At 34.9% G+C, this 10,228-nt stretch overlaps 1 non-coding gene across 1 annotated transcript; it reads right to left on the reverse strand.

The window, feature by feature from the left end:
- Window positions 1-326: 326 nt before the first annotated feature.
- Trnah-gug (transfer RNA histidin (anticodon GUG)) lies at window positions 327-398 on the reverse strand. Its single transcript has one exon. It is a non-coding gene; the product is annotated as a tRNA-His (tRNA).
- Between the last annotated feature and the right edge of the window lie 9,830 nt (window positions 399-10,228).

A 10,228-nucleotide genomic window follows, 5' to 3' on the forward strand; every position in this document is an offset into this window, starting at 1 on the left:
CAATGAAAAATTCCAGAGCATTGAAATTCGTAGAATTATTTTTCCACAAAATTTTATCATGATCTTTCAATGTTCTAAAACATTTAGAACAGTAATATGCAAATTACAGTAATACAGTAATATCTCCTTTGCTAATACAAATTCCAGTCGCTTCAATTACTTCATTGATCGTCCATTTACGAACTGTCGCGAGCAAGTCAACAAGAGAATTATAATTTTATTGCAAATTTTTATTTTTGTTAAAACCGAGCCAAGAAAACTTTTGAGAAAATTAAATACAAAAAAAAAAAAATAAACCTCCACCGTGACAATGTGCCTTGGCACATTGCCGTGACCAGGATTCGAACCTGGGTTACTACGGCCACAACGTAGGGTCCTAACCACTAGACGATCACGGCTATTGGAGTGTTATGTCTGGAACGCTATGGATGGTCTGTGATCACTACCAACAATGACCAAGTTGATCCATCAACCGTGAAGATCTTTCTACTCTGATACAATTGTGATTAATCCATTCATCTATAATTCAAACTGGCTGTAATTCAAATTATATGCATACATATGTACGTACATTTATGATTTATGAATTCTAAAGGCGCGATAAGATTATTATGAAAGGAACGTAGTATCGTTTTCACGTTAAGACTAACGTTTATTATCGTCAAATATTTATGCGATCCCTTACTTATCCGAACATATTAATACATTTTTCATTAACCGGCATCATAATGCAACATTTGCAATTTTTATTTTTGCGTTAAGAGCGAATTTGTACACAGCATTTTATAATCATAAAATCCACAAATGTGAATCAAATTTAAGAACCAAGGAAAGAATTAGGCTGTTACATAATTCTTTAATTTACTGGGTTGGTAACTAAGTGGTTGCGGGATTTCTCATTAGGTGGTAATGGCAAAATTCGCAATCACTTAGTTGCCAACCCAACATATTACCTGTATAAACAAACTAAAGAATTTCTTACGTTGCGCTCATGTTATAATCATTTTGTAAGCAACTGCAACGGTGTCAATTGATGAAACTTTATAAAATGTTGAAAGTATCGTTTGGAAATTAATGTAATGTAAAATTACTGTAATATAGCGAGTAGTTTATTAATCTCTTATCTGCACGTACTCGACTAGATAGAGTGGACAGACGATAATCGTTAGATAACGAGAACGCGGCTCATTTATACAAATATTAGCAGCGTTTGACAGAATTTTTCGGATTATTTATTATCCAAAATAATATTATATCATAAGCGCAACGTGAAAAATTCCTTAGTTTGTTAATACAGGTAATGTACGTTAAACAAATATATCAGAGCTTATATTTCTTAATTCTTAAATTTGATTTTTGACATTTGACATGATGTGTACAAAAATAATCAATGGTAAATATTGTGCAAGCAAACAACCGTCTGGAACAGGTCAAGTTTCCCTCGGTTAATTAGAACTTCGCTGCTATTACGTGAATCATAATGAATCAACTGACGAGAAAGTAATTAACATCTTGTGCAAATGCTAACGTTGAGAGGGATCTTAAACCTATCAAATCGTCATTTGATGATCAATAACGTTGATAGTGGAATAAGATGGATGTTTTGATAATCGAAGTTTCCAGTTACAGAGATTCTAGTGCTAATAAATTAGAATATAATAGCATAATAGCTATTGCCATATCGTTTATTCGATATTTAAATTAATAAACATTTATTAATTTGATCGTTATTTTTTATTATATATCACTGGTTCTCTTTCATAACATTTCTTGTCATTCTTGTTTATTAAATCCTTTCCTTCTTAATTTTAAACATTTCTTTTACGAAACAGAAAAATTTTCAAGTTTATTTCTCTTCTTTATAAAGTTGCAAAATTCCTGAGTTAACAAAATGTTAATCCTCTTTTCCTTGAATTTATCAAAATTTTTCAAAGATTCCTGAGCTCTTCCCAAATTGCCAAACTGCTTTTCTACAAATTTTCATATAAATTTTCAATTTCTTTCATTTACAAGGTGTCGATTCTCTTTGTTCATAAAATTTCCAAACATCGAAATCTCAATATCCTCTGATTAAACCTACCAAAGATGTATTTTAAAAATTCAATAAAAAGATCGTATTCTTTTACAAATTTGCACAGTGTATTCTTTACAGGAGAACTTGTAGCGTAGACATTTTTCTTCGTCACCGTGTATATTATTAGCTACAGAATTACAAAACAGGAACCAACTACTACACGCACGTGCGGCCAACACTTTGTTTAACCTGTTAATTGGTAAAAGGTAGAAACCCTTCCGCGGGATCAACGTGTCTTCCTGTCGAAAACGCGATGCGGAAACCCGGTCACGTTTCCTTGCCACGTGGACGGAAAAGATAAAGAGCGTCATAACGGAAAATCTGATGCCACGGAAACACCCCGGAAACGCGTGTAACAAGCAAATCCCAGTTAGCTTCTGACACGCTAATACCACGTGTGATCCTCAGAAGATCAGATTGTCATCCCTGAAGCACTGTTTCTCTGTTCCCATTACCACCAGTTCTAAGCTTCTGACAGTTTAAATCGATTTCTAGATGGTGTGGCAACTTCCTTATACTTTCTCAATGTAACTTTGAAATTTAACAAATATTTCGAAATGAGAAAAATTGTAAACTTATTTACGCGGTAGGCCATCTTCCTTTTTTTTTTTACTTTTCCGTTCGTGAAAATAATATTAGGCAAGACAGAATTTTTCATTAATTCCATTATGCTGGCGTTAATAGTACAGCGACTATTACAATATGAAAAAATAATATCGTAGCAGAATAATTCAAAATTACGACAGTTTCAAGAAAATTTCATATCGATAATGTCCACTTCATTTGATTTATTATCGTCGATATTAAATAATATTGTACGATATATTCAACGTATTTTCATAGCGCTATGATACACTAAATGGTAATAAAAAACAGTCTTCAAAGATATAGGTGAGACAAATTGCTTGAACAAAAGTTAATCAATGCAGAATTGCAAACGGTTTTGAAATAAAGAGAGCAATTTTTGGAATAAAAAACAAAAATTATTTTCAGCCAGCCGATGCTAGTCTTGTTTTAATCTGTCAATGAAAATCCCATTGCGCAAGTATGTACATAATTGGATCGTATTTAAGCGCGAAAATACATGCCGGTCGGTCGTTAGCGAAGCATAGATACGTGAGCAACGCGATAAGCGTGTTTTTCCAGCGCATTTCGCGGCAGATAGAGGAAAGGCACGCAGAAGAGGTGACGGCCGCTCGTTAGATCGCGTTAACCTTCACCTTCTGAACATTGCGCTGCGAGCGATACCGATCTTAAGTTCGCGGCGTGGCGTTTCGTCGCCGCATTTACAGGGAACGTCGCACGTTAGATACGCCGATTAGGCAGAAAACAAATTGGTTGATAGCGCAGGTACAACGATGCTTCAGTGCATCGTTTTCTTGTGGTTTATTGATTACGTTATTGTTATAATTCTGTTGTGCGATTGGTCGTAAACAGTTGATCGTAAAATACGAATAGAAAACAAAAAGAAAAGGAAATTATTATTACAGGTTGCAGAGTATGGATGTACAGGGTGTGAGAATAGAATATCGTAAATAACGATGCTTTCTTCGAAATAACTAAAGATATTGATGGTGAAATTTTTTTAAGTTAAATAAGATTTTCGATGCGTTACAAATTTTTCTAAGGTCTCAAGAAAATTCTTTTTCATTTTTTAAAAATAGCCTGGGGAATTAGAAGCTGCTGTTGTCCAGAATTATCGTAGAAATCGATTGATGTACCAATTTGTTTTATGCCAATTGTTATAGAACTTGGTAACATTTAATCAGAAAAACTTTCTCTTTCATTCTGTTTCGTAGAAGAATATTTCACAGAAGAGCGTTAAATATTTATTAGTCTGCTTTGATACTACTGCTCTGGGTATATCGTACTGCGTATCAGAATATTGATGGATTTGTAAATGTACTTCGATCATGTGGTCAATGAGTAGTGGAGTATTGAAATATTCGCCACTATATATAGAGACATTTAATTCAACGTAATCTAGTATATTTGCAAACACGTACACAGGAATTGGATACATTTCGCCGTTTTAATATTTGCAATTATTAAACCTTGAAATATTCGAAGAAGCAACGATTTAAGGTGTAACATGCTGCTAAAATCGAAGCTATATACATGCTGGAAATACTTTAATTAAGCATTTACTTCGCACTTCGAAGATACCGTATCAAATCGATCGAATGTTTACAATATCAGGCATTTGAAATATACGCGCAATTAAAACACAGGTACGAACCTCCGTTATCGATGTATCGGCATTTAAATAGGCTCTGTCGCCATTCTGAAAATTCTCCAATATAAAGATGTAAAATGTATTACCCAAGATATCCGGCTGTCAATTACCTATCACAATTTTAGATACCGCGATATAGACCACGCACTCGTATAGTTGCATCCCTGTAAAATTCGAGACGCCTCAATTTGATAACGCTATCAAACTTAAAGCATTTCGCTTCGTTTTAGCTAACACCAATATCAACAGCGATTAACATTAAAAACAAGATGTTAAATTCAATCGATTCCTTCGGACTTTGAAATATCGATCTGCCGAGATCTTATATCTTTTCGAGATACTAGATAGCGGCACACCATCTACCGACTATTTATTCATCCGAGACGATGCTTCAGACGTTAATAGCGCTGATTACAAGGACAAGGTACCGTCGTCAGAGATGTGCGGCTGAGCGTATGTTTGGGATCGCCGAGGCTCGCGAAAGCTTCCCTCGGGTTCCCTTGCACCGGCCACCTGTTAAAAAGCTTATCGAAACCGTAGGAAAAACGTTTGATGTTTTCAAGACATCCTCTACATCCCCGGGGATGTTGCGGGACACAAAATTCATGGAATATCAGCGACGTACAAACGAAGCGGAGACCCAAGGGAATGAGCTGAATGTGAGAAATTATGAAATTGAGTGTTTCGTATAAATAGGCGACAGGCTTGGGCATATTCTATTTGAAAAAGTAACGATTTGAGGCAATGAAATATATCGATTAATTTGTTATTCTTATTTGGGAAACAACAGAGAAAAAGATTCTCTTTGCGCTTGGGCAAATTCTATTTGAAAAAATAACGATTTGAGGCAATGAAATATATCTATTAATTTGTTATTATTATTTTTAAAACAACAGAGAAAAAGATTCTCTTTGTGCTTGGGCAAATTCTACTTGAAAATGTAACGATTTGAGGCAATGAAATATATCCATTAATTTGTTATTATTATTTTTGAAACAACAGAGAAAAAGATTCTCTTTGTGCTTGGGCAAATTCTACTTGAAAAAGTAACGATTTGAGGCAATGAAATACATCTATTAATTTGTTATTCTTATTTTGGAAACAACAGAGAAAAAGATTCTCTTTGTGCTTGGGCAAATTCTATTTGAAAAAGTAACGATTTGAGGCAATGAAATATATTTATTAATTTGTTATTCTTATTTTAGAAACAACAGAGAAAAAGATTCTCTTTGTGCTTGGGCAAATTCTATTAAAAAAAATAACGATTTGAAGCAATCAAATATATCGATTAATTTGTTATTCTTATTTTGGAAACAACAGAGAAAAAGATTCTCTTTGTGCTTGGGCAAATTCTACTTGAAAAAGTAACGATTTGAGGCAATGAAATATATCTATTAATTTGTTATTCTTATTTGGGAAACAACAGAGAAAAAGATTCTCTTTGTGCTTGGGCAAATTCTATTTGAAAAAGTAACGATTTGAGGCAATGAAATATATCGATTAATTTGTTATTCTTATTTTTGGAACAACAGAGAAAAAGATTCTCTTTGTGCTTGGGCAAATTCTATTTGAAAAAGTAACGATTTGAAGCAATGAAATATATCGATTAATTTGTTATTCTCATTTGGGAAACAACAGAGAAAAAGATTCATTTTGTATGGAAATGTAAATAGATAGTTTTCAAGTAATCCTTTATTAGAATGAATCAGGTCAGTCGAATAAAACGTATAATAAGTAATAGGATTACCTGTTATTTTATTTGAACGAACTGACTTCTATTTGACCAGAGCAAATACTGAAATTTACAGTCCATGAATTTTTATAAGCTGAGCGCTGAAATAAAATTCTAAACGCCTGCCGGCGAGGTGTGCAATATATTGTTGGAATTCTGTAGAATAGATCTTAAAGAGTTGAATAGGGCCTGGCTAGCTAGCGCCAATGCCAGGTACTTAAGATTGTGGGCGTGTGCCCATAGCACTTGCACTTTTAGGTCCGATACAGACGAGTGGTTGGCGGCAAATTACCGCAGCGGCAGCGGGTTGGAAGAACAAGAAGAAGAAGAAAAATAAAAAAAAAAAAAAAAAAAAGAAACGCCGTCCGAAGTGAAATCTTTCCAGCTGCAAACAATACCTGGCATCGGTGTCAGCTAGCCAAGCTCTATTCAGCTCTTTAAGAAGATCCATTCATTGATGGACGTTCATTGACGAGCGAAATTATCCATTCGAGTGGTGAGAATAAGGAACACGTATGGGATTCTTTAAATTACTATGCTGGATAAATACATATATTATACAGTGATAATATCTTGCAATATTATAATGCTTTTACTATGTAATACTATTTTCTTTTGTTTTTAATCTTTCCACTATAAAATACTAGACACTTCCGGGATTATTTTACGAGCCTTAGGAAGACATCCAATTTAGAAGATTATTAGGCGCGAGCTTCGTATTGAAAAATATTTTCTTTCTTTTCTCACTAAATGTTCTCGCGTGATCGATTCGTAAAGCACAACGCATTAAGCATATTTAGAAAATAAATAATCGACTATCAGCAGGATAGTATCAAGTAGGAAAATAAAATACCAAGTACGAAAATGAGGATAAAAATTCACGGATAATCAATTTGATGATCGAGATAACGTTTCAACGAGGAAATATTCCTAATCCCACTATATACCATTCCTGTCAACTATACAAGTTCTTAATTCTCTAATTTATACATTGGTCGTTCTATTTTCGAAGAATTTATAGGATTTAATGGTGAAAGTTCACGTATAATAAATTTCTCGTAATTTCTGGCCACAGTTACGTATATCTCATTGCAACGTCTCTAATAACGTTCCACTAAATTTCGCAATCGCTGTCCCTCCACTCGATTTATTATCCCTGTCCATTTATGCGAACAGTTCCATTTACGCGTGAATATCGTAAGATTGCGCGATATCGGCGCGAATATTACCATTTCACGGATACGCGGTAATTTAATCGACCAGCAATCCAGCAATCCACCAGATACTGCAGATCTACGTAACAAGCTCGTGATGCGATATATTAATCGTACGATCGATCGTGTCTTCTCCTGCGCGAGTTAGGCTACCACCGATCGATGGAAAATCGTTAAACGTATTTATGGATTTTCCACGAGAACGATATTTCTGTATCACGATAACCTGACGTTATAACGTAATTAAAGCTTCACGTTCGTTGCGTCGAATCGCTTCTATTTGATACACGCGGTATTCGTGCGTGAGACGCGCATCAGAAAGTTTAATTGGCCAATTCGAGCTTGGTTACGTTCAGGCGCTTAGATCCATCCTTTATTTATCCGAACGTTTCACGGTTACATTCCGTGAGACTCTGTTTAAAACGTTGTCTTCTCTGGTATACTGGGTGTTTCAGAATTTCTACTCGATAGTGTAGATTAAGCATGTTATTAATAAGCAAGATTTTGTACGTGTAATGGTTGATAGAAGTATGAGAGTATTTACCGCGGGATATTTTTACGAATATATTTCGTGCATTGCACGACACTTTTTGAAATTTCATTAGCGCTGTAAAGAGACACAGCTGTCGTGATTATATCGGTAAAATTTGCAACCGATCTGAAAATGTATATAGAAGTCACAAGACATTGCAAACGTACACTTAGCGAAAAATTAGCATAAACATTATAAATATTGTATCAATACGACGATAGTTTTAAACATATTATACTATCAGAGCTGAAGATCGACTAACTAAATGTAGTGGTTTATTCGTATAGCAAATAATCGATTGCTCCAACACTGATGATATTTGCTACTGGTATATGCTACTGGTAAATATCTTGTAAGTTCTATACACATTTCCAGATCCGTTTCTAATTTTATCAACATAATCGCGACAGCTGTGTCTCTTTACAGCGCTAACGAGACGCTTGAGAATGTTCTGTATAATATATACATAAAATGCTTTTGCGACAAAGTCACTGTAGCTTCATTAGATAAGAATTCTTTCCCTCATCATCCTGTACCATCTTCTACCTAATTAACCCACAATTGAAGATGTACAGCGATAAGAGTAGCTGCAATATTTTTATTGTATTTATGTAGAAAGAAAGGTATAGATCTTGTATTGGAAAATTGCATGGTTTATTATTGCGGATATATGAATTTATAGTACGTTTGGAAAAGTGATTGTGCTTGTTTTTGAATCAGTACTTTGCAACAAATCCTACTGGAACATCCTACACGCTTTCTCGTTACCTGAGAACCGCCATAAAATTGGAAAACACCAACCATTTACTCAGAAGATACATAGTTATCCCAGCAGATTTTTCAATTCTTTAACATTCTATACACATTGTAGCTTTCTGTCTGAGAACCACCGACCACAAAATATATATATTTACAGTAAACAGTTCCTTAACTTCCAAAACATCTTACAGACACTGCCGCTTTCTATTTGAAAACCACCGACCATTTACTCACAAAATATATAGTTAGCGCAACAATTCTTTAAATTCCGAATTATCTAACTCAGATCCTTGTGGCTTGAAGGCTGCCGCCTTCTATTTGGAGACCACCGTATAAATAAAAATCCTCGACCATTCGCAATTTACACGTTCGCCAGGTACGTAGTTAGCACAGCAGCTCCTTGGTTTCGGTTCTGAAACGTCTTATACACAACGCTGCTCTCCGTTTGAAAATCACCGTATACATCTAAGTGGAAAACGGCAACCAGTTGAATTCGCATTAAAGCAATTTTACAATTTCCAGTCACAGCCGCTCGACTAATTTTATCCTTCCGAAGTCTCGAATATCTCAATTTCTCGTGCGTTCGTATTTTCATAAGTTTAATATCAGCGTGAAGACACGTCTCAAAGTTGACGATTCGGTGTCGAGATATCGAGTTTCACTCTTGGCATAACGTAATAAAATGATAAAGTATGGCACTTGCTGTCTCTCGATATTCTCCAACGTTCTACCCTTTTGGCGTTGCAGTAAATTCAACCTCTAATTGGTCGGCCAGGTGACAGCAGGATCGCGGATTAGCTCTTTGAATGAGCTCGGATATCCTTGTATCGGTTGTCCTCGCTGCTTGAATAAATTAGCGACTTAAAAACGACGCAGATATCTGGTCTCGATATATCAGAGCCTCGATGCTTCAAGGCACAATGGATGCAAACGTGTCTGCCGAGATGTCGATATTCGAAGATTGGCCTTCTACGTACAGCGTGGCCCGCTATATTTTGTACAATTTGTATATTCTGTTATTACTCGAAGGTTGTACTTTGCTTTTTATTTATTTTCAATAATCCTTGCCTTCCGGGATACGACGAATTTCCAGTTAGATTTCTCTTTGGCTCCGGCTCATGGTTTACCTTTCCAACCAACAAGCTTAACATATCTCATACTTAACACGAAGTCTGTACATTTTGCAAGACTGGAATAGCAGTTTGAAATACGCATATAAGTAAACTGTGGATATTCATAGAAATTCATATTTTTATATATATATATATGTAGACGAATAAAAGAATGGAATTTAGAATTTACTCACGTCGATAGCTGCTATTTTATTGACAGCTCTGATAATACAATTATTGATAACTCCTTGTAGATTGAAATATGCCTGCTGGGAAATTTACTTCTGCATATCCACAGTTTACAAATTCTTAGCCTATCCATTTTTCAATACGACGTTGTTATTTAAACAGACTGTACGTTTTTCTGTATTAAAGCGTATTGAAATCAAGGACATCACGGGTAATTGTATAGAAGGGAAAAGTATACAAATTATAATTCATTATGGTGTCTTAATATGACGTTGGATATACAATAGAATATTGTAACTATGAAAAATTAAAGCGTTAGAAATACAAGAGAGGACAAAGAATGGGTAATAGTGTTAGAGCTACGCTAAAAATAGGAGAAA

This window comes from Bombus fervidus, chromosome 9 (genome assembly GCF_041682495.2).
Source record: "Bombus fervidus isolate BK054 chromosome 9, iyBomFerv1, whole genome shotgun sequence".
NCBI lineage: Eukaryota > Metazoa > Arthropoda > Insecta > Hymenoptera > Apidae > Bombus > Bombus fervidus.